This window comes from Myxocyprinus asiaticus, chromosome 5 (assembly GCF_019703515.2).
Source record: "Myxocyprinus asiaticus isolate MX2 ecotype Aquarium Trade chromosome 5, UBuf_Myxa_2, whole genome shotgun sequence".
NCBI classification, from domain to species: domain Eukaryota; kingdom Metazoa; phylum Chordata; class Actinopteri; order Cypriniformes; family Catostomidae; genus Myxocyprinus; species Myxocyprinus asiaticus.
Genome location: NC_059348.1, coordinates 8498607 through 8522239, shown reverse-complemented (window position 1 = coordinate 8522239; position 23633 = coordinate 8498607). Strand labels below are relative to the sequence as shown.

At 38.9% G+C, this 23633-nt stretch overlaps 1 protein-coding gene across 2 annotated transcripts in view; it reads left to right on the top strand.

The window, feature by feature from the left end:
* The window catches only part of LOC127440833 (gastrula zinc finger protein XlCGF7.1-like), a 226766-nt gene that overhangs the window by 153541 nt on the left and 49592 nt on the right, over positions 1–23633 (top strand). Inside the window, exon 1 of one of the 2 annotated variants that reach the window (XM_051697791.1) lies at positions 10052–10086. The exons of the other annotated variant lie outside the window; for it this stretch is intronic. The gene's annotated coding sequence lies outside the window, so the exon portion shown is untranslated. Of the gene's footprint in view, positions 1–10051; positions 10087–23633 lie in introns of those variants that run through there. 2 annotated transcript variants of the gene reach the window in all.

Below are 23633 nucleotides of genomic sequence, written 5' to 3'. Positions count from 1 at the left end.
TGAACTTCATATTAATCAAAGAATCCTGGAAAAAAAAAAAAAAATTGTACACAACTGTTTTCAACATTGATAATAATCAGAAATGTTTCTTGAGCATCAAATCAGCATATTAGAATGATTTCTGAAGGATCATGTGACACTGAAGACTGGAGTAATGATGCTGGAAATTCAGCTTTGATCACAGGAATAAATTACAGTTTACTATTGTATTATTAATATTATTTTAAATTGTAATAATATTTCACAATATTAGTGTTTTTACTGTATTTTGGATCAAATCAATGCAGGCTTGGTGAGCAGAAGATACTTTTGAACAGTAGTGTACATTCAACAGAATAATTCTAGCATTATTTACCAATGTAGTATTTACTACCCTAAAAACAACTGGATGATTGATGTGACACTTTGTGATAATGTTTGTTCCAAAATACTTTTTTAAATGCATGAAACTAGTTTATTAGATATTCAAAATATAAATTGTGACAAGACAGGCTGTCAGTCTGTGTTAGTGTTGGTGGGGATTTTTCAGTGATTTCAGTGCAGTTACATTGTTACGTCAGTAGGTGGTGGCAAGGGACTGTTATGAGTGAGTCAGTCAGCAGACTATTCAACCATTTCAGTCAAAAAGGCTGCTTTATTCAGGAACAAATGTTTGAAATTTATGCAAGGAATACAAAAGCCCTGACATGTAGTGGATAGATATAGTAGAAAGATATAGAGAGAGAGAAAATTACCCCTCAAAAAAGTCAATAAGAAGCTTTCTCTTCCCGACTGCGAGTGGAGGTTTATTATTCTCCATTTTTTAGCTAAAGTTAGCTTCACCGGAGCAGTGCCAAGCAAGCAGTCATGTCAACGATGTCATGCACTTAGCAGTCTTTATATGTGGGGAGGGGCGTTTACATTTTAAAGAGACATGACAACATGCCTATAAACAAACTTAATATAAATTATTGTAAAAATTAATTCACGAAATTTATCGTATCCACTGCCTGAATTTATCAGATTTGTCATTATTATTTTTACTAAAATATAAGTATCTTGGGGGCCCCCCTAAGTCTATTTTTTACTTCTTATGGGGGGTCCCTAATGCCTTATGGGGGGTCCCGGATCCCCCCAACCCCCCCTCAATTTGAGCACTGGTAGTGGTACAGCCTGTCAAATCTGCTAAACAACGGGGTCATGTCCTGGTGCTACAGTACATCAAACATGTAGTTTTATTTACGGTGACATCACCGTGCAAATCTGTGGATTTGTGAGGCAGAAACAGCAGCAGTAAGTTTAACAGCCGCCTCTCCCAGCCAACACTGAGCATGACATGCACAGCAACGCAAATAAGTTATGAGTCATAACTATCAAAAAACAACTTATTCAAAAAACCGGCAATGTAAGAAACCAGTGATTACATGAGACTTATAATTATCTGCTTTTGACTTTGAAATGTAAACAGCTTTGGGTACAACACGTACCCAAACATGTTATAAGCCGGTAATAATGCCGGTAAAGTTAACATGCAAAGTGAAACAGGGAGAAGAGTGCAAAAAAAAAAAAAAAAAAAGTGTTCCGATCAATTTTTGCTTAAGCTGCTAAATAATATTGGATTATGCACGTATATCGTAAAACCAGAGGTCGCGTTCCTCTTTCCTTCCTTTTTTTTCACCACTAAATAACATTAATAGGAGTTTTTTTTCCTTGCTACAGTCACTTCAGCTTGTTTCAAACAACAAGGCATGATTTTCTATGAAGCTGCTTTGAAACTATGTGTATTGTGAAAAGTGCTATACAAATATTAATGACTACAGTTAAGACAAACTTATTTTCTCAAGAAAAACATACAAATTGTGAGCTCATATTAGTTTCTCTCAACATTCAAACAAAATAAATAGCTCTTTAAAAAAAAGAAAAAAGTGCTGCTTTTTGTTGCCAGAGACACTTTTGTGGCATTTATGATTTAAAAGACATTTATATTGAATCCTTGAATAAGTTTGAATGGAACAATTGCGGGTGCTCATATCGTATCTTGAGGCTATGCATCGTATCGTGAAATCTGTGTATCGTTACATTGGCGGCCAAAAATTTTGAATAATGTACAGATTTTGCTCTTATGGAAAGAAATTGGTACTTTTATTCACCAAAGTGGCCTTCGACTGATCACAATGTATAGTCAGGACATTAATAACGTGAAAAATTACTATTATGATTTGAAAAAAAAAATTCTTCAAAAACTACTTCAAAGAGTTCTCATCAAAAAATCCTCCACTTGCAGCAATGACAGCTTTGCAGATCCTTGGCATTCTAGCTGTCAGTTTGTCCAGATTCTCAGGTGACATTTCCCCCACGCTTCCTGTAGCACTTGCCATAGATGTGGCTGTCTGGTTGGGCACTTCTCACACACCTTACAATCTAGCCGATCCCACAAAAGCTCAATGGGGTTAAGATCCGTAACACTCTTTTCCAATTATCTGCTGTCCAATGTCTGTGTTTCTTTGCCCACTCTAACCATTTCTTTTTGTTTTTCTGCTTCAAAAGTGGCCTTTTCTTTGCAATTCATCCCATAAGGCCTGCACCCCTGAGTCTTCTCTTTACTGTTGTACATGAAACTGGTGTTGAGCGGGTAGAATTCAATGAAGCTGTCAGCTGAGGACATGTGAGGTGTCTATTTCTCAAACTAGAGACTCTGATGTACTATCCTCTTGTTTAGTTGTACATCTGGGCCTTCCACATCTCTTTCTGTCCTGGTTAAAGCCAGTTGTCCTTTGTCTTTGAAGACTGTAGTGTACACATTTGTATGAAATCTTCAGTTTTTTGGCAATTTCAAGCATTGTGTGCTTGAACATGCCTCAAAACAATGACTGAATGACAAGTTTCTAGAGAAAGCTGTTTCTTTTTTGCCATTTTTGACCTAATATTGACCTTAAGACATGCCAGTCTATTGCAAACTGTGGCAACTCAAAAACAAATACAAAGAGTCGCGTGGCGCCATGCGAGGGTCAGATGTGTGAACAATAAGCACTGCGCACTTTGCTAGTTTTTTATTCTTTTTGTATCATAATCCAGTGAGATTTGATACACCCTGCTATATAACTGTTCTACAAAATCAAAATCCTCGTGCTCTGGAGATATTAAAAGACACATACATGCTCAAGCTGATACCTCAGATAGGTCCGCAGACCAGGGACTCGGTTTGGACGGTGTGGCGGGAGAAATTCAGCGGCAATTGGCGAGCATGTCTATAATGCTGGCGAAAGTCGTAGCGGACCTGGAGGACCTTGCTGTAATACGTCGATCGATTATGGCGATGAAGGCGAAATTCTCTGTTTTGGTTACAAGATTCGGGAACGGCGAGAAACGGATTGATTATCTGGAGTCATCAGAGAGGGAATTAGCTGCTAATCCGCTAGTGACCAAGATAGACTTGGAACACATTTGGGAAAAACTGGAGGATTTGGAGAATCATAATCAGCGAAACAATGTCTGAATTGTTGGAATTCCTGAGCATGTGGAAGGCTGAGATATGGTGAAATTCCTAGACGAGCTCTTCCCGAGACTGCTCGAAGTGACAGGCCATAAGCTGGAAATCAAGCGAGCTCACAGAGTCCCGGCTCGGAGATCCGCAGAAGGAGACAGGCCCCGATCAATTTTGGCCAAATTTATGAGATCATCCGATAAAGATCTCATGTTACGCGAGGTGAGTAGTAAAGGAAAGCTTTATTGGAAGAACCACAACATTTTCTTATTCCCAGACTTTGCGAATTCTACAAGAGAACCTTGATCGATTCAAGGAATGCAAGAAACTCTTACATCAACGGAAGGTTGCATTTGCACTGATGTTTCTGGCCAAATTGAGAATAGATACTAAGGATGGCATCAAAATATTTACATGCCCACAGCAAGCATTGTCCTTCATAGAGACAATGTGATGTGTAAGCCATTTGGTGATTTTCATGTTGCTCCCAAGTGAACTTGACTCACTGAACATTCACTTGACTGTCTGAGGAAGCTGGGTGCCTTTTTCATTTCTTTTTGTGTTGGTTCCGCCTAGTGGCTGGAGTTTGATTGTGAAGTATTCTTTGCAGGACATTGGAAGGATTAGGTCATCTAGTGCACTCATGAACAGCCGGCTCACTGAACATTCGTTTGACTACCCGAGGAAACTGAATGGCTTTTTTTTGTTTTTTTGTGCTGGTTCCGCTACAGGCTGGAGTTTGTTTTGTGGAGGAACACACCTCAGGACAGCTATGCGAAGGAATCTACATATTTGTTGTGTTTATTCTACCTGTTGGCTGGAGTTTGTATTATAGATTTTCTTCTGTTATGTAATTCTGTCTCACAAAATTTGTGCAGAACTACTGGACTTGAGAAATCCAATTGACGGCAAAGTTGTCGCGGGGACTCTCATAGGCGTACATGGACTGTTTGAGTTTAGAAGGATGGATGCCGGTTGTTGCTGAAAATTTTTTTTTTTTTGTTTGTTTGGTTTGGGGGGAAGTTCGGGGTTTGACTGTTGCACTAATGTTGGAATGTGGTCTTTATAATTTTATTTTTGACACACAATCTATTTTTACTAAAATGTAAAAATGTCAAATGTTAATATGAGTGGATTGTCTCTCTCCACGTGGAATGTGAATGGGTTGGACCACCCCATAAAAAGAAGGAAGGTTATTTCTTTTCTTAAACGAAGGAAATATGACAGTGTTTCTTCAAGAAAGGCATCTTTCCCCGCAGGAAGCTGAAAAACTTGGGAAGATATGGGGTGGGAATGTTTTCTTTAGTGCTGGCTCAAGTAAGAGCAGGGGAGTCATTATATTGATAAGTAAGCATCTACAATTCAAATGTCTCAAACAGATTAAAGATAAATTAGGAAGAGTCGTTATTGTTTTAGCAGAAATTCAGGGGCAAAGGTTGATTTTGGCTAATATTAAGCACCTAACGCTGATGATCAGGGCTTATTTATAGATCTTGAAGGGATGTTGCAAGCCGCTGGCACCTATCATGATATAATATTGGGAGGAGACTTTAATCTTTGATGGCCCCCTAGAGCAACATTGACGCTTCACAGGATGTGTAAAAATCTTGGTTTTACAGATATTTGGAGACTTTTAAACCCATCTGGTAGGGACTATACATTTTTTTCATCAGTCCATAAGATTTATTCTAGAATTATTATTTTTTTTTTTGCAATTAACATTTTTATTGATTCATCTATTAGAAAGAAACAGCAAAACATATATTTACACAGAATCAATATTTAATCCTAACTATCTATGAGAGTAGTCACAACTATTACATAGAGTCTATTTTACATACCAAGTTTAGATCTTTCTCCCATAATCTCTTAAGAGAAGCTGAAGTTCCATCACCCAGACTCTGAATTAACAGGGAGTAATACACCGATGACTCATGACCTTTTCCAAAAGCAGTAATCACCACTCCCAGAGTATCTGCCACATTAGGGGGGTGTAAACCACTCCCAAAAACAGTACAAAGCAGGTGGCGCAACTGTAAATACTGATTGTAAATATAGTTTAACCAAATTTTGAAAGGATCTCAACACCACTCTCATATAGATCACCGAGTGTAGTAACCCCCTCTCAATCCATTCTGACCAGCAAAAAGGGGACTTGTTGATGCATAATTTGGGGTTCAGCCATATGCTCGAGGCAACATTTAAATAAATGCCTGAATTAAACACTCTGGACACTTTTGTCCATACCGAGTTCAAATGCGAGATAACGGGATGTAACTTAACTTTTCCGATTAATTTGATAGAAAGGCTTTGCAATGGTGAAATAGGGGCAAGAACTTCCTGTTCTAAACAGAACCAGGGAGGGGCTCTCTCAGGTGGAAGCGACCAATGAGCCAAATGTCTGAGACCAAATGCATAATAATAAAATAAAATCTTGGGTAGGCCTAGCCCACCTTTGTCAATTGGCCTATGTAACTTATTGAAATGTAATTTGGGACGCTTACCATTCCAAATGAAGGACTTCGCTATGCTATCAAATTGCTTGAAATAAGAGATGGGGACATCTACAGGGAGAGACTGCAGCAAGTAATTGAATTTTGGAATACAATTCATTTTAATAACATTAACTTTCCTGATCACAGTAAAATGCAATGAAGCCCACCTGTCCACATCCCTCGATTTATTAAGGGGTCAAAATTAACTCTAACTAAATCACACAGTTTTGCTGGGAATAAAATGCCCAAATACTTAATGCCCTGTTTGGGCCACTGGAAAGCGCCCGACTGGAAAGCCGTTACTGGGCAGTACACTGTCAAAGCCAAAGCTTCGGATTTAGACCAATTGACTTTGTATCCTGAAAACTTAGAAAATGAATTAATAATTCTGTGGAGGCAAGGCATAGATCTAGTAGGGTCAGAGATGAATAATAAAATTTCATCTGCGTAAAGCAAAAGCTCATGCGCCACACCTCCCGCCACCACCACTGGAAAATCATCCTCCTTTCTTATCGCAGCTGCTAATGGTTCCAGGGCAAGACAGAACAATAATGGGGAAAGAGGGCAACTGCCGAGTGCCCCTATTCAAAGTAAAATAATCTTAAATTAATCCATTTGATTGTACCGCCGCTACAGGGTGTCTATAAAGTAAGTTAATCCAACCAATAAATGTACTCCCAAACCTGTATATTTCCAAAATCTTAAAAATAATCCTATTCTACCATATCCTAATCCTATTCCTATTGACAGTATTTTGACATCTAGCTGGATCAGGGAAATTGGACAGTAACTCTTACACTCGCTTGGATCTTTGTCCTTTTTAAGAATCAGACTGATCCGGGCTTGTGTCATGGTTGGCGGAAGCTTTCCATTCTTTAATGATTCCATATAAACTTCTAATAAAAGTGGAGCCAGTTCTGCAGCATAAGATCAAAAAAATTCAGCGGCAAAACCATCTGGCCCCAGAGCTTTGCCTGAAGGCAAGGCCTTAATTACCTTGTCAAGCTCTTCCAAGGTTATTTCAGAATCAAGATAATTTTTTTCTCAGTCGTCAATTTAGGGAGTTCTAATGGTTCCACAAATTTTTGAATATCTTCATCAGTAGATGAAGATGTGGAACTATAAAGATCAAGATAGAATTCTTTAAAAGCATTATTAATAACAATGGCTGAGGTAAATATTTCACCACCAGCAGATTTCACTGAGGGAATGGTAGAAAAAGACTCTCTCTGTTATGTATATCTTTCCAGAAGCTTCCCTGCTTTGTCCCCCAACTCAAAGTATGACTGTTTTGCCCTGAACAACCAAAACTCCACTTTCCATGACAAAATAGTATTATATCTGTATTTTAATCGGGTCAATTCTCTGAGGCCATCAGACGACATTCGCCGCTTCAGCTCTGCCTCGGCACTTTTAATATTCTCTTCCAACTCCACGAGTTCTCGTGCTTTGGATTTTTTTATGAATGAGGCATACTGTATGATCCGACCCCTAAGAACTGCCTTAAGTGCCTCCCAAGCCATGCCAACAGAGGATACTGAGGACCAGTTGGTCTCCATGTAAACATTGATTTCAGTCTTTAACATTTGTTGGAAATCAGGATTTTGCAAAAGGGATACATTAAAGCGCCAACCATATGATTTATTTTTCTCTGTATGTGGCAACATCTCTAAACTCACCAGGGCTTGATCTGAGACTAAGATGTTTCCAATTGAGCAGTCAACAACAGATGGAATGAGGGATTTATATATATATATATATATATATATATATATATATATATATAAAAAAATCTATTCTAGAATAAATCTTATGAACTGATGAAAAAAATATATATTCCATACCAGATGGGTTCAAAAGTCACCAGATATCTGCAAGACCAAGATTTTTACACATCCTGTGAAGTGTCACTGTTTCTCTAGGGGACTTACACACTTTTGCTTCACTATGATCAAGGATTGAGTCCATCAATAAATTAAAGTCTCCTCCTAATATTATATCATGAGGGGTGCCAACAGTTTGCAACATCCCTTCAAGATCTATAAAAAAGCCCTGATCATCAGCGTTAGGTGCATAAATATTAGCCAAAATAAACCTTTGCCCCTGAATGTCTGCTAAAACAATAATGACTCTACCTATTTTATCTTTAATATGTTTGAGAAATTTGAATTGTAGATGTTTATTTATCAGTATAATGACTCCCCTACTCTTACTTGAGCCAGCACTAAAGAAAACACGCCCACCCCATATCTTCCCAAATTTTTCAGCTTCCTGTAGGGAAAGATGCATTTCTTGAAGAAAGACTATATCATATTTCTTATGCTTAAGAAAAGAAATAACCTTCCTTCTTTTTATGGGGTGCCCCAACCCATTGACATTCCATGTGGAGAGAGATAATCCACTCATATTAACAACTGACACATTGATATAATAAAAAGAAAAAATTGTGTGTCAAAAGCATGTGTCAAATCAAGATTATACAGACCACATTCCCCATTAATGCAACAATCAAACCCCGAACTTCCCCCTGAACAAAACAAACAGAAAAAAGAAAAACGTGTGCATTAACAATCCCTCTAAACTCCATGTATGCATGTGAGAACCCCCGCGAAAACCTTGCCATTGGATTGCTCAAGTACGGTGCTTCTGCAAAGGTTTTGTGAGGCAAAATTACATAACAGAAAATACTTTGTAAAACAGACCCCAGCCAACAGGCAGAATAAACACAAAGAACATGTAGATTCATTCACAGAACTGTCTTGAAGGTGAGTTCCTCCACAATTTCAGTTTCCACAAACAGACAGACAATTGTTCAGTGAACTGGCTGTTATGTGCTGAGTGCAGCAGATGACGTAATCATTCTAATGTCCTTTAAAATTACTCCACAAAACAAACTCCAGCCAACAGGAGGCGTAAGCACAAAGAACGATCAGATTACATCCACAGCTGACCCGAAGGAGTATTATTCAACAAAACAAACTCCAGCCGCTAGGTGGAACCAGCACATAAAGAAACAAAACAGGCATCCCGGTTCCTCGGATGATCAAGAACCAAATTCACTCGGAGGCCGCATAAAAAAAATACATCATGACATACTCAGTCCATCAACTTTATAAAAGACATCCTTTATGTGAGCATGATGATATTTTTCGGTCATCCATAGTGTCCATTCTCAATCTGGCCGGGAACTTCAGTGTAAAAGCGATCTTCTGTCAATGCAAAAGTTTCTTGGAGTGTCATGCCACAAAACAAACTCCAGCCGCTAGACAGAGCCAATGCAGAAAGAAACAAAAAATGGTGCCCAGCTTCCTTAGATAGTCGAGTCACTGAACAGCGAGTCAGTCCACTCACATAAGAAATGCCCAATGGTTTACTCACCCATACATTTTATGAAATACTTTGCTGCCGTCCTTGGTGTCTATTCTCAGTTTGGCCGGAAACATCAGTGCAAAAGCCATCTTCCGTTGATGTAAGAGTTTCTTACATTCCTTGAACCGATCGCATTTTTCTGTTGTCGAATTTGCAAAATCCGGGAACAAAAAAATATTGTGATTCTTCCGAGAAAGCTTTCCTTTGCTCCTTGCCTGGCGCAACAAGAGATCTTTATCGGATGATCTCAGAAATTTGGCCAGAATTGATCTCCCTCAACAGATCTGCGAGCTGGGACTCTGTGAGCTCGCTCGATTTCCAGTTTATGGCCTGTTATGTCAAGCAGACTTGGGAAGAGCTCGTCTAGGAATTTCACCATATCTCTGCCCTCTTCATGTTCAGGAATTCCAACAATTCAAATATTGTTCCTTCGATTCCTATTTTCGAGATCTTCCAGTTTTTCCAAAATAAATTCCAAGTCTGTTTTGGACGTGGGGGGATTAGCGGATAATTCCCTTTCCGATGATTCCAGATAATCGATTAGTTTCTCAACATCTGTCACTCTTGTGACCAACTCAGAGAATTTTGTTTCCATCGCCATAATCGATCTACGTATTACAGCGAGATCCTCCAAGTCAGCAACAACCTTCGTCAGCATCACCGAGATGTTGGACTGTTGACGCTGGATTTCATCTCCCGATGTGCCGTCCAAATCGAGTCCCCGGCTCGCAGTCCCGTCAGAGGCCTCAGCTTGAACACGTAAGTGTCTTTTAATGTCTGAGGATTTTGACTTTTTGCCATGTTTACCTCAAAGAGCAAATATGTAACTGGGTGTATTGAATCTCACTGGTTATAACATGAAAATAATAAAAAAACCATCAAAGTTCTCAGAGCTAGCCGCTCACACGTCTGCTTCTCGCATGGCGTCACGTGACCCCCTAGAATAGATTTTTTTTGTCCCTCATTTCATCTGTGAAGGTGACGAGTTGACAGAATTTGCTGGTATAATCCAGGATAGGAAGGTCTTGACGAAATAAATCCATAAGTGGACCGGTCAGCTCCATGACTCATGTGGGTCTGGACGAGTAGGAGAGGAGGATTAGTGGGATCTCTGGAGTAGAAGAGGACGTTTGGAAGAGCAGGTAAGTGTATCCGTAGTTTTTGTTGGGTCAGTCCTTCTGTAACGTTGGGTGTCTAGGAGTGGAAGAGGAAGAGAGGAGACGCAGGAGTGGAATCTTTAAATCCTTTAATTATAATCGTAGGAGTTGAACAAATGCTGGAGTGGAACAAATAAAAAGGCTCAACAGTAATAATCGCTGGAGTGGAACAAACTATAAATCTAAACATCAAAACTTAGCACAACGTAACACTTCACAAAATAACACTTCAAGGACTGGCAAAGGAGTGGTAGAGGACATTTATACAAAAGGAACTAATGAGGAAATAGGATACAGGTGAGGATAATAAGAAACAGATGTAAGTGATTAGGGCAGTGAACTATGGGAAATGCAGTCCATTAGAAAACTTCAAAATAAGAGTCCTTGAAGAAAATGAAGAAAATTAGGCAGACAGACTGTGACATAAGGATATACCCAGGGACTAAGTCCTGGAATAAACCTAACAACACAAATACTTGTCTTTGTCTAATGAACTAAGTAAATGGAAAAAAGTTGAAGTACAGAATGAGTCAAGATGAGGCCTCAAAGTTGGGGATCAGATGCAAAGAGCCAGAGAGCAGAAGTGTTAGTCTGACACACAGGTATTTGTTAAGGTCTTTATGCCCTCTTGAGACTGTGCCAGCAGGCATTTCCTTTTTAAGTACAGAAAGTTCTGCACAATAATGTAATAACCCTAAGTGTCAGGTCAGGCTGTTATGCGGTTTGAGTGGAAAGATAGACTACAGCCCTACTCGTACATTTATTTATGCAAACGACTCGTAAATTTACCTATCTCAGCGAGAAATGATGACAGGTGTCTCAAAACATATCCTGTTGTGTACTAGGTCTATGTCTGTACTATGGCTGCATGTTACTTGGAACAATAACTGTCATCAACTATGCTCTTTCGTTCCAGCTCTGAAGGTCAAAAGGGTAACCAACTGGTCAAAAGGGTAACACACTCATACATTAGAGGATCAAATGTATACATCTGGTCTCACGCATGCATTTGGGTCTCAGGGGAACATTGGATACATAAGGCATCAAGCATGAATATAATGATAGTATTGGATACATAAGGCATCAAGCATGAATATAATGATAGTATTGGATACATAAGGCATCAAGCATGAGTATAAAGATGAATTATACAGTGATGATATGAATGAATAAAAAATAAACATAAATGTACTCAATAAATGTGAATATGATTGCATAGCTTCTGATTATAGTTGATTTTAAGCATAATATCAATAAGCAAAAATATAAAATATAGAAAAGACTCTAGCCACATGCATCATGTACAAATATTGTGAACGCCCTTATCAATGCTAAAAAAAAATGACATCCATCGCTTTTGAAGGATGGCACACTACACACGCTATGAAGCTCTCCTAGATGATCCTGGACAGTGAGGAAGAATTCACATTTTCCTCAAAAGAAGAGAGCGACTCTGATTATGAACGGTTGCATTTTACATAGCGATTTGATCCAGCGGATGATATAATTTCTGATGAGTAAAAGCCGAAGCATACATCAAGCAAGTATGCAAACGGGAGCGCTTGGCCAACACGTGGTCCCGTTGTACATACCTTATGTGCGCATACATTGCGTTGCTATGGCTGTTACAAACCTCAGACCGCAAGGGGGCAATAGATTTTTTTAAGCGTAACCATGAAACCCTTGCTGTATCTGAAACCAGGAAAATGCTACCTTCGGAGGCTGTATATGGAGGCAGGATGAAAATAAGGTGTTTTTCAAACTGTTTGGAGACCAGTTTCCTTTTTGGGGGGGGGGGGAGATTTTTCCCCTTTTTCTCCCAATTTGGAATGCCCAATTCCCAATGTGCTTTTAAGTCCTTGTGGTCGCGTAGTGATTCGCCTCAGGCCAGTTGCCTCCGCGTCCGAGATCGTCAACCTGCGCATCTTATCACGTGGCTTGTTGAGCGCGTTACCACAGAGACATAGCACATGTGGAGGCTTCACGCCATCCACCGCGGCAACCACGCTCAACTCACCACACGTCCCACCAAGAATGAATCACATTATAGCGATCACAAGGAGGTTACCCCATGTGACTCTACCCTCCCTAGCAACCGGGCCAATATTGTTGCTTAGGAGACCTGGCTGGAGTCACTCAGCATGCCCTGGGATTCAAACTAGCAAACTCCAGGGGTGGTAGCCAGCGTCTTTACCACTGAGCTGTTGTCCATTGTCCTTTGTTAGTTGGCTGATGTAGGCTTTTGTTGGCAATTAATTGATAGTTTATGCATTCCATTTCAAGAGTGTAGTCCACCAATAGACAAAGATGATGCAGGCAGAGATCAATGAGCTGCATCACAGTTCAACCGGCAGGTCATTTCGGTGAGGTTCGGTGGAGTCCATCCTAAATCCAAGGGTTAGGCAGTGGCATATGAAGTATCCGATGTCTTACAGATGGAGTTGGCAAATAGAATAATATTGGCGTAGATGCCATTCAATTTATTGCAGAGTTATAGATTATGAGAAATGTTTCTGAGAAATGTTTCTGATTCCGGCAGACCCAACTAAAGCAGCCTAATTGTGAGTTGATGGATAAATTAGATGTATGCCTGGCTAATTAGATGAGTCTCTAATCTAGACCAGGGATGGGCAACTGGCGGCCCGTGGGCCATATACAGCCTGCAGTATCGTTGAATATGGCCCGTCAGACAATACAGAGGATTGATTTTAGTTCTTTGAAAAAGGGATTATGTAAAGATTGCATTCAGGCTATGATGTTATTATAACTATTGACCAGAAAAGGTCGCTTGTTCTTAGCAGACCTCCTGATCAATGTAGGATTCTAGCATGCAACAACTAACAGTTGTTCATAATTTATAAGTTCAATTAAGCTAAATTTTACCTCAGCTTGTCAGCGAGCTAGTGCACGCTATTGTTAATGTACGCAGGGGTAACCCAAATCTTTTGTTTGCCTGGATATGAAATCTGTCATTAAAGATTTCAGTTTGATTCGTAAATACACCATTTATCAAAGAGACATACAGTATTAGAGATATGTACACCAGAGTTGCTCTCCTCACAGATGTAAAGGGTAAAATACAAGGGTAAAAAAGTTGTTGTCAGAGGGAAAGACTGCGATTGAGTTTGATTATTGAAAAGTCTTGCGAATAGAGAGAATGTTCTCTGATGCACACGACTGTTTGGTCCATGCGTGTGTGTTGTGGTGCTGCAATGTTTTGTATTAATGCACTGAAATGTTATGCTCTTGTATCCAGTATTGTTACTGATGATATTTGGATTTTGGTGATAATACATCGATTTTAACTAATACCTATAAGCTGTTTTATAATGTTTTTATACATATTGTTAAATAAAAATGTTAATATAGGTAACAAAATCTTTAAAAGAACATTCTATTAGTCATGCATAGATTACCCACAATAATGAGGAAATTGAGTAAGGGGGTGAACATTGTTAAAGTGCGGATTTGTAATCTGTCCCCTTGATAGAGAGGAGAAAAAATGTTGGCCCTCACAACCTTCAAAGTTGCCCATCCCTGAGGTCACGTGATGCCATGCAAGAAGCAGACGTGTGAGCGACGAGCTCTGCGCACTTTGCTAAATTTTTTATTGTTTTCATGTTATAATCTGGTGAATTTTGATACACCCAGTTACACATTTGCTCTTTGATGCAAAACATGGCAAAGAAGTCAAAATCCTCGGGCTCTGGAGACATTAAAAGACACTTACGTGTTCAGGATGAAAGCACCGACAGGCTTACAGACCGAGGACTCGATTTGGATGGCACGGCGGGAGAGGAGATCCAGCATCAGTTGTTCAACATGTCGGTGATGTTGACGAAGATTCTTGCTGACTTGGAGGATCTCGCTGTTATACGTCGATCGATTACAGCGATGGAAATAAAATTCTCGGAGCTAGTTACAAGAGTGACTGATGTTCAGAGACGAATCGATTTTTTTTTAATCCGCCCGCGACCAAAATTGATTTGGAACATCTTCTTGAAAAGCTTGAAGATCTTGAGAATAGAAGCCGCAGGAATAACGTTTGAATTGTTGGAATTCCTGAGCATGAAGAGGGCAGAGATATGGTGAAATTCCTAGACGAGTTTTTCCCGAGTCTGCTCGACATAACAGGCCACAAGCTGGAAATCGAGCGAGCTCACAGAGTCCCAGCTCACAGATTTGCTGAGGGAGACAGGCCCCGATTGATTCTGGCCAGATTTATGAGATCATCCAATAAAGATCTTGTGTTGTGCCAGGCGAGGAGCAAAGGGAAGCTTTCTTGGAAGAACCATAATATTTTCTTGTTCCCGGCCTTTGCGAGTTCGACAAGAGAGAAACGCAATCGGTTCATCGGCGAAAGATCACATTTGCTCTGATGTTTCCGGCCAAACTGAGAATAGAAACAAAGGTCGGTCGCAAAGTATTTACATGTCCCAATCAGGCAATGTCTTTTATTTTTGTAATTAACATTTTTTATTGATTCAAAGAGAAAACACAACAGAGAAAAACACAACATATACACCGAATCAACATTTAACTTTTAACACTCATTAACATCCCTCCCCAAACACCAACCCCACCCTACCCCAAAGAACACCCTTGTGGTCACATAAAATAATACACACAAACAATAAAATAAAAAAATAAAAAAATAAATAAAAAAATATATATATAATAAACATACATATTTAAACTAAACATCTCCCTCCTCATCCCTTCCCCTAGAGTCCTCCAAAACTGCCAAATACCTACCACACTTCCTGAAAAATAAGTCCTCCAGCCCCAGCCTTCCATCTATCATCTTCTCATAATCTGCCACCCTCCCCATCTCCGCACACCACTGGCGCTCCGTCTGACTTCCATCCCCTTAAAATAATTTGTCTACTGATCATCACGCCAGTCAGAACCCAATTTTTTATATATTTGTCGCCCGAATTTATAACTTCCCCATCGCCCAAAATGCAAAGTCTGGGGCAAAGTAAAATCTGAGTGCCCAGAATGTCATGCAAATAATTCTGAATCTTTAACCAAAAATCTTGTATCTTAACACATCCCCAAAAAACACGGGCTGTGTCTCCAACTTCTGATTGGCATCGCCAGCAGGTGGATGTGTCTTTAAGACCAAGCCTATATAATCTAGAGGGGGTCCAATAAAATCTTTGTAAAATCTTAAATTGCATAAGGCGAACCCTTGCATCTCTAGATGCAGACTTAACATTTTTCAGAATCTTAGTCCACACTCCATCCTCCAATACCAAATTCAAATCTTTCTCCCATAATTTCTTAATAGAAGTTAAAGCTCCATCCCCCATACTCTGAATTAACAGGGAGTAGTACACTGATGCCTCATGACCTTTTCCAAAAGCCACAATCAGCTCTCCCAAAGCATCTGCCTCCTTTTTGAAATACAATTCATTTTAATAACATTAACCTTTCCAATCATCAATAAATGTAATGAAGCCCACCTGCCCACATCGCTCGAAAACCTTTTTATTAAAGGGTCAAAATTGACTAACTAAATCAGACAAATTTGCTGGGAATAAAATCCCCAAATACTTAATGCCCTGTTTGGGCCATTGGAAGGCACCCGACTGAAAATTCGTTACTGGACAGTATGCTATCAGAGCCAAAACTTCGGATTTAGATTTCGGATTTAGGATACAAATTAACTTGGAAAAGGAATGAATAATTCTGTGGAGGCAAGGCATAGATCTAGTAGGTTCAGAGACAAATAATAAAATATCATCTGCGTAAAGCAGAAGCTTAAGCGCCACACCTCCCGCCACCACCCCTGGAAAATCATCCTCCTTTCTTAAATTTGTGAGGCAGAAGTGTGCAATCCAATGGCAAAGTTGTCGTGGGGGCTCGTGGGCGTTCATGGACCTTTTGAGTTTAGAGGGACTGTCGCCGGTTGGCGCTTTCGTGTGCGGGGTTAATGCGCACGTTTTTCTTTTTTCTGTTTGTTTTGTTCGGGGGGAAGTTCGGGGTTTGATTGTTTCACTAATGTTGAATGTGGTCTGTATAATTTTGTTTTTGACACACAATTGACTTTTTCTACTATATCAAAATGTCAAATGTTAATATGAGTGTACTATCTCTCTCCACATGGAATGTGAATGGGTTGGGGCACCCCATAAAAAGAAGGAAGGTTATTACTTTTCTTAAATGTAAGAAATATGATATAGTGTTTCTTCAAGAAACACATCTCTCCCTGCAGGAAGCTGAAAAATTTGGGAAGATATGGGCTGGACATGTTTTTTTTAGTACTGGCTCAAGTAAGCGCAAGGGAGTCGTTTTATTGGTAAATAAACATTCACAATTCAAATGTCTTAAACAGACTAAAGATAAATTAGGGAGAGTCATTATTGTTTTAGCTGAAATTCAGGGGCAAAGGTTGATTTTGGCTAATATTTACGCACCTAACTCTGATGATCAGGGCTTTTTTATAGATCTTGAAGGGATGCTGCAAACCGCTGGCACCCGTCATGGTATAATATTGGGAGGAGACTTTAATCTGTTTATGGACTCAGTCCTTGATCACAGTGAAGCAAAAGTGTGTAAACCCCCTAGAGCAACACCGACGCTTCACAGGATGTGTAAAAATCTTGGGTCTTACGGATATTTGGAGACTTTTGAACCCATCTGGTAGGGACTATACATTATTTTTCATCAGTCCATAAGATTTATTCTAGAATAAAAATTTTTTTTATATCCAAATCCCTCATTTCATCTGTTGTGGATTGCTCAATTGGAAACATTTTAGTCTCAGATCATGCCCTGGTTAGTTTAGAGGTGATGCCACATATAGAGTAAAAGAAATCATATAGTTGGCACCTTAATGTGTCCCTTTTGCAAAATCCTGATTTCCAACAAATGTTAAAGACTGAAATCAATGTTTATATGGAGACCAACTGGTCCTCAGTATTCTCTGTGGGCGTGGCTTGGGAGGCACTTAAGGCGGTTCTTAGGGGATCTTGGGATCCCCAGATCTCAGTTTTTTAGGTATCTTCAGTTACGCCACTTGCTCTGTACTATTTTTGGGAGTAGCATACACCCCCCTAAAGCAGCAGATACTCTAGGAGAGGTGATTTCTGCTTTTGGAAAAGGTCATGAGGCATCAGTGTATTATTCCCTGTTAATTCAGAGTCTGGGGGATGGAACTTCGACTTCTTTCAAGAGATTGTGGGACATACAATTTTATAAATTGATTCTGTGTGTGTATGCTCTGTCTGTGTAATCCTGCTTGTTTGAATCAATAAAAATTTTTATTAAAAAAAAAAAAAAAAAAAGTTGCCCATCCCTGGTCTAGACTTAAACAGAGTGAGTGCATCTGCGTCCCGAACAGTGTTAGGGAGACCATTCCATAGTTTAGGAGCCAAATAGGAAAAGGATTGTCATGTTCAAATGTGTTTTTGTTTATGTTTTCAGGTCTTTTATTTTGAAATTAGTTCACTTCCTTGTCTAGTCATGCAATTATCCTGTTTCCCTCTTGTTCATGTATCTTGTTCTCATTGGTTTATTGTCTTGTTAACTTGTTATCAGTCTTGTCTTTTCATTGCTTCATGTTTTAGTAGTCTTGTTATTAGTTTAGTCTTGTTATTGGTTCATGTTTCATTGTCCTGTTATCAGTTTTGTATTTTCATTGGTTGTCTTGTTAACTTGTTTACTTAGCCTGTGTATTTATAGCCCTCATGTTCTCTAGTCCTTCGTTGAGTATTGTGCTATTGCAACCTTGTCCAGTCTGTATTATTGTCAAGTCTGTTCTAGTCTTTTAGTTTCTTTTTGTTTTAACTTTGGATTCAATAAAATAACTGCACTTGGGTTCTCACACATCATTGTGTCATCCTTGCTTGTTCTTATCCTGCCTACATGTTACAGAATACTCGACCGCAACATGAACCCAGCAGTTTGCCTCATGCGGTTAAGCCAGGGAAACCATTCCATAGAGAAATATGTGGAAGACTTCTGTGTTCTGTCCAGCAAGGTGGATTTTAATGATGTGGCTCTGAAGGACTTTTTCTATGTGGGCGTAAATGAGCCTTTATGTTCCATGCTACCCTGAGGTGGAATTTCTTGGACTCTGGAACAGTACATTGATTTTGCCCTGTGTCTTAGTGGTTCACTGTTTACTGTAGGAGTGGCAGATGAGGATGCCAACTCTCTTTCCATGGCCGCCAGGCCATGCCTCAAGGACCCCCCAGCTCCCTACTGAACTCTATTGTTAGTTTTATGTTTGGGTGTCAAGAGCTGCCCCTTGTGGGGGGATATGTCGTGTTTAAATGTGTTTTTGTTCATGTTTTCAGGTCTTTTATTTTGGAACTAGTTCACTTCCTTGTCTAGTCATGTGATTATCCTGTTTCCCTCTTGTTCATGTCTTGTTCTCATTGGTTTATTGTCTCATCAGTCTTTTCATTGGTTCATGTTTTAGTAGTCTTGTTACTGATTCATGTTTCATTGTCTTGTTATCAGTTTTGTATTTTCATTGGTTGTCTTTAACTTGTTTACCTAGTCTGTATTTATAGCCCTCATGTTCTCTAGTCCTTTGGCAAGTATTGTGTTATTGCAGCATTTATAATCTAGTCCAGTCTGTATTATTGTCAAGTCTATTCTAGTCTTTTGGTTTCTTTTTGTTTTCACTTTGGATTTAATAAAATAACTGCACTTGGGTTCTCGTACATCATCGTCTCATCCTTGCTTGTTCCTGTCCTGCCTGCCTACACATTACAAGGATCTACCTCCTTTTGTTGATTTTAATATTCTAGGAACTATTAACAGGCCAGAATTTTGTGATCATAATGAATGTGATGGAATTTATTATGACAGAAGGTCACTTAATTACTGTGGAGCTAGACAATTCAAAGCTTTGTATGTAGTTAACAGAATTTTAAACTTATGAGATTTAACAGATAGCCAATGTAATAATGATAAAATAAACTAATATGATCATATTTCTTGGTTCTAGTCAGCACTCTGGCAGCTGCATTTTGAACCAATTCAAGTTTATTTATTGAACTTGCAGTACATCCTCCCAGTAATGCATTACAATAATCTAGTCTCGAGGTCATGAACGCATTAATTAGTTTTTCGGCATCAGCAACAGCAAGCATGTGTCCTAACTTAGCAAAATTTCTGAGGTGGAATAATGATGTTCTACAAACACTGGAAATCTGATTTTCAAAGGACAGATTAGTATCAAATATAACACCTAAGTTATTTGCTGTAGAAGACGACGTAACAGTACATCCATCGAGTCAAATTGTATTTTAGCAGCTTATTTTTTAGTGGTTTTTGGTCTAATAATTAGTACCCCTGTTTTGTTGGAATTGAGTAGAAGGAAATTTCTGTCCATCTTTGATTTCATTGATACATTGTGAAATTTCATCAGGTTCAGGTTTCATCAGAGAAATATAAAGGTGGGTATTGTCGGTATAACAGTGGAAACTTATTCCACGATTCCTGATAATATCTCCCAGGGGAAGCATATATAAGAAGATAAGCAGAGGCCCTAAAACTGATCCCTGTGGCACTCCATACTTTTGTTTGATTTGAAAATTCCATGTTTACTCATACAAAATGGTAGTGTTCTGATAAATAGGACCAAAACCATGCTAATGCAAGTCCACACATAATTCTCAGGCCTATGCAAGAGAATGTCGTAATCTGTCGGGTCAAAGGCAGCACTAAGATCTAAAAGCACTTGAATAGAAATGTAGCCGTGATCAGATTATAAGAGCAAGTCATTTGTAACTCTGATAAGTGCAGTCTCTGTACTGTGATGGGGCCTAAATCCTGACTGAAATTGTTCATATATACCATTTCTCTGTAGAAATGAACATAGTTGGGATGACACTACATTTTCTAGTATTTTCGACATAAATGGGAGATTTGAAATAGGTCTATAATTAGCCAATACTCCAGGATCCAGCTGTGGCTTTTTAATAAGAGGTTTAATAACTGCCATTTTAAAGTTTCTTGGGACATGGCCTAAGGATATCAAGGAGTTAAATTAAGAAGAGGTTCTGAGATTACAGGGAATACCTCTTTTAAGAGCTTAGTTGGTATTGGATCTAACATACATGTTGTGGCTTTTGATTTTTTAAGTTTTGTTAGCTCTTCATGACCTATGACAGCGAAGGACTGAAGTTGCTTGTGAGGAAAATTATGAGACACTGTTTTCTGAGGTGCAGTGACAGTTGATTGCATAATTCCAAGTTTATTTCTGATGATTTCTAATTTATCAGTAAAGAAAGTCATCACTATTGTGCTGCAACAGAATATCTGGTTCAGTCGATGCTTTATTCCTCACCAATTCTGCCACAGTACTGAATAAACACCTAGGATTTTTGTAGTTATTTTCTATGAGTTTGCTATAATATGCTGACCTGGCAGCTTTTAGTGCCTGTCTGTAGCTAGAGACACTATCCTTCCATGCACCGCGAAAATACATCTAATTTTGTATTCTTCTACTTAAGCTGCATTTTTTGAGTGTGATCATTGTACTATGCTGGGCTTTTTTCTTTAATTAAAGGGGGCGACACTATCATGAGTGCTAGAGAGGACTGTATTTATACTTTCTGTTATTTCATCAAGTTCTTCAAGAGTTTTTGGCTTACTGAGTATGTGAGATAATTCTGGAAGATTATTAGTGAAGCAATCTTTAGTGGTAGAAAGAATAGTTCTAAATGAACGATAGCGTGGTGTAGATTGAGTGACATTAGCTGATCACAGCAAACAAGAGACGAGGTAATGATCTGAGATGTCATCGCTCTGCGGTAGAATTTCTGTAGTATCAACATCAACTCCATATGACAGAATTAAATCTAACATATGATTATGGTGATGAGTTGGTGCTGTAATATTTTATCTGACTCCAAGAGAGTTGAGAATATTGATAAATGCTAACACCAATGTGTCATTTTCATTATCTATGTGAATGTTGACGTCACCAACAATTAAAGCTACAGTAACTACCAGATCTGATAGATTGGCAAATTCACCAATGAAATCGGAGGACGGCCCGGGTGATCTATATACTGCAGCAAGGGCAGAAGATGAATATTTTATATTTGATAGTGTCACATTAAGCATTATTAGTTCAAAAGACTTATATCCTGTCCTCTGAGTAACACCAAAAACTTCACTGTAAATTGTAGCAACACTTCCCCTCGACCCTTCAGGCGAGGCTCATGGCTAACAATAACCTGGGGGAGTAGACCCTCAACTAATATATTCATCTGGATTATGCCAGGTTTCAGTCAAGCAGAGTGCATTCAAACTATGATCTGTAATAATTTCATTTACAGTTAGTGCTTTGGTTGAAAGAGATATAATGTTTAGTAGTTCACGCACCTCTTTAACGTTATCTTTAGTGATCTCCGACTGGCGAAGCTGGACATTGTTAGTGCCAACATGAATAACAATTTTAGAAAATCTACGTTTAGCATTAGCCAGCACTTGTAAATTTGATCTGATGTCAGATGCTCGAGTCCCGTAAATGCATGAAACAATGGTGGTTGGAGTCTCTATTTCCACGTTCCTTACAACAGAATCCCCTAAAACCAGAGCTCTTTCAAATTGATTCTCAGTGGGTGCATCACTGAGTATTAATATGCAGTTAATATTGTGTATGTTACTGAAATAAGCACAAATGTCAGGGCATGTCAAAACATCTCCAAAATCCACAAAAAATGCCTCAGACGCCACAGGGCTAATAAACCTACAATGTGTGGTCATGTAAATGCATTAATCGGCTTTCCTTTATTGATGTAAAGTTATGAATGGCTTAGGAATAAACTGGTGTCGGCAACATTGGCTCAACCAGTGGCGTGAGTTTGGGGCATGTGCCAGGTGTGTGCTTACTTGAGCACAGAGGCAGATTCAACATGGCTACATACTGCTGCAAGATTGTGAAAATTGTGCTGCTCCTTGAAAACCTATTTCAATATCTGCAATAAAGCGACACATCTGGATAAATTCCCACCTGTCCGACCGGGTTTAACTTAGGGGAATTTATCGATAATTATTTATCAGCCACATCCACCCCCTAGATGGCGATTTAATAAGTTTATTGCTTAAGGACAAGGAAATTCTCATGATAGCACTGAGAGTATATCTGCATGCACACTATGGGAAACAAGAAAGAGCAGTCAGCAAGAGAAAAACATTTACAGGACTAGGTGAAAAGACCTTCTATCCACTGAAGGGCTTACAGAATTAATCACCAAGGAACTGTTAAGGACCAAACAAGACCTGAAAAATATATTGAACAAAAGAACAGAACATATATTTCTTAAACTCAGACAAACAGCAATTTGAACTTGGAGATAAAACTGGCAAATACCTGGCAAATCAACTAAAGCAGCAAACTGAAAAATTTATTTCTACATCAATTACGGATCCATCTGGCAATAAAACTCAAAATACATTCGAAATTAATGATTTATTTAGATCGTATTACTCACATCTCTATACTACTGACCAAAATACATCATTAGAAGTAGTAGAATCATTTCTGAGGAATGTCTCCTAATCGAAAGTATAAATACGTAATCAGGTTTGTTGGACAGGATGCCCATTATCCCTTTTATTATCTGCACTTTGAATTGAACCCCTGGCAGCTGCAATTACATAATATTTCTGGAATCCAATCTAAATCACACCATCATAATATCAGTTTATATTCTGACGATATTCTATTACAGTATACTTAACAAATCCATTGTCATTTATTTGATAAGTCCATAATCTGATCAGTGGTTTTAGCAGATAATCAAGCTACTCCAACTGCATGAAATCCGAGTTTCTTCCCATCACCAAACAGGACTGGGATGCTGAGATAGAGACCAAAACAATAAAATACCTTGGAATCCATATTTCACCTAACTCAAAGGATCTGTTTAAGCTCAACCACGCCCCCTACTGCAAGAAATACAAAACACCTTGGAAAGATGGAACAAATTACCCATATCTGTAATTGGCCATATATAATCTATAAAAGGGAGCATACAATTACCTTTTTTCTATGATCCCCATCACCCCACCTCCAGGCTTTTTCTCATCTTTAATTAGTGCAATATCGGAGTTTTATTGGAAGAAAAATAAGCCCTGAATAAAATTGCCAACCCCCCACCAGAAGCCCAAACAATT